Raw genomic sequence first — 2,807 nt, forward strand, 5'->3', positions numbered from 1 at the left:
GACTCTAAAATAAAGGTAAAAAGAACACCTTAAATAAGTAATATATAAGGCCAGTTCCCGGAGGCTGAACGTACTGGCTTGGCACACACCTCCTGCCCCCCGAGCTGAAAATGCAAAAGGCTCGCTTGAGCAGGACGGAGGGGGGCGAGACACAATCCCTCCCTTGCAAAAACAGATGCAATTTGTCCAGGCGTGACGGACCGCGGAGCCCCGTCCCTGACCCTGGAATCATTTGGGCTGGAAGGGGCCTCCAGGGGCTTCTCCAGCTCCCCACCCCGATGTACAAAAGCTTCCTCGCTTTTCTGTTAAGGTGTCCCTATCTAACCGCTCTTATTTCCGATTTGCGCCTAGCTCTACATTAAATACAGGTGCTGCTCCTATCACAGGGCTCTCCCATGTTTTTCCTGAAAATCATGCATGTGATTAATGAAATAATGACTGAAAACTCTGCTGTTTTAATAGCACGAAAGATTTAGATCTTGCCTACACGGCTGTTGCAGAGGAATTTAACGACATGCTTAAACACGGCTTCAGCGCGTTTACGGCTACCTCCTAGCTTCCTATGGCTTTTACATGCCGAACGTGCTTGGGCTCTTCGGAAAAATCTCGCTAGCAACTGCCTGCCGTCTAAACCCCAGATATTTGAAAAGCTGACTCCATCGCAGTCCCGCTCTTGTCATTGAAACGTTGCCACCGTTTCCGCCACCGACAGTAGCAGAGCACCAGCCGCACCGCTGATATTTTTACCAGTTACATGATGTTGCTCACACGTTCGGTGTAGGCAGGGCAAAGATAAATTAGGTACACAAGACAAGGCCACTCATGCATAGAATAAGCAGTTAGCACTCTAGCAGAACCATCACCATAGCTTATAAACAACTCAATTGTACTTTTTTTCTTATTAGCTTTCATCCTGTCATCTCAAAACAGTTAACAAACATTGACTAGATTACAGAGCCTCAAATGAAAAAAAACCCAAAAACCAGCCAACCAACAAACCCCTGTGACTCATTCAACCAATTTAAAACAAACAGAGGATAATACTTTTACCCTCCAATGCAATTAAATTGCAGAACTCTGTGTCACTGTCGCTATCGTTAATTATGCCAATCACTATGTAGTTAGATGTATTTATGTAGGTCCACCACTGCATATTAAACACGGGAGCCTGGATGTAGCTTCAGACTCGGGGAACCCTTAAACCACTGTCAGGCTCCAGAAAGCTGTACCAGAAGAAGGATACTCCACACACACCCCATTTTATTATATTCTTCCCCCAAGCAACGGTAACTACCAGAAACATTGATATCAGCGTAAATGAACAAGTACAGCAGTCTGAAATTCCTTATTCTGGCACTCCTGAGATGCTTGTGGTGGAACACAGAGGTGCAAACCAGCAAAACGGCGATGGGGATGAGGAGAACGATACCTTACTGCGCGCAACAGAATTGCTGAAGGATTTACAGCGGCAGAATGCAATTGCATGAAGAGACATTCAGCCAGGCGCTGCTAGCTATCTCCCAGATGGAAAAAGAAACAGGGACAACGTCAAGTCTTTAGGCTCTACCTAGCTGGTGCTGTTCAACTGTATAGTCAGACTACGCAGAAATGCCTTGGAAGCACGTTATTTTTGCATACTAATTTACCTTTTCAGCAAAAATACTGCAATCGTGGTTACATCGTCATGGCATTCCCACTCTCACTGCCATTAATTTAAGCAGCAGTTATCAGACGATGCTATGTCGTTGCATTTGGGGTTGATTTTTGTTTCGTTTCTATTTCAGTTTCGCTAAGGAAAGTTCTTCCTTCAATGAAGTTCCAGGAAAAAACAAACAAACAAACAGTCTTTGGGGAAAAAAAAACCTACTGGGGAAAATCCTTTAAACCAGCTGCAGCCCTCTGCTGCCATCGTATGGGAACTGCCTTCGGAGCAGCAAGAAAACCTCTCCCGAGAGGTTCAGCCACTATCCCCAAGAGGACTAGTTATTTATAGCCAGCTACTTCGGAAGCAGAATTTGTGAAGAGAAATAGTTATTTTAAAAACCAGTTTGTTAGTGAATACGAACTGTTTACTGCTCTAACAAAGAATGGCAGCTTGCCATGGTTTCCCCGAGATCGCAGCACCATGGAACAATACTGTTTTACAGTATAATGCGATAGCGTATAACGGCTGCACAGCAATTTGTAACTTGTTGCAGCACAGCCTCCGCTAACAATGTTTGCAGCTGGTGTTGTGCCACATTTTTTTACAACGCTACAGCTTTGCTCCAAGACATATGTTATGGCACGCCGACTTAACGTTGCGACATCTTTCCACTGCAGCATAATTAATTTGTATGCGGGCTTCATGGTCCTGCGCAAGCTTGTCCCGCAGCACCGTGTTGCAAGAGCCGTGCAGAACTGCGCAGCGAGCTTCTGCTCTGACGTTAGCAAACGCGGGGGTCTGGCACCGTCGCTTGGGGTCATGTTTTTCCCCAGCAGATTGAAGACAGGGTTCGGTGGGCCCGGTCTCAGACAGGAACAACTTTGCAGGACGTGGGGGTTGCGCTACAACGCAGGCCGGTGGTGCGCCGAGATTTGGTCATGGCAACAACCTACAGAGGAGACCTGCAGCTCCATGGGTGTCCTGATGCTCACAACCCGGAGCGATGCTCCTTGCTGCACCCCACACCAGGATGCGCGCACACAGGCCCCGCCGCGCCTCATGCTCCCACAGTCCTGACGCTCGCAACCCGCAGCGATGCTCCTTGCTGCACCCCACACCAGGATGCGCGCACACAGGCCCCGCCGCGCCTCATGCTCCCACA

Source organism: Aptenodytes forsteri, unplaced genomic scaffold (genome assembly GCF_000699145.1).
Source record: "Aptenodytes forsteri isolate BGI_AS27 unplaced genomic scaffold, ASM69914v1 Scaffold640, whole genome shotgun sequence".
Taxonomy (NCBI): Eukaryota; Metazoa; Chordata; class Aves; order Sphenisciformes; family Spheniscidae; genus Aptenodytes; species Aptenodytes forsteri.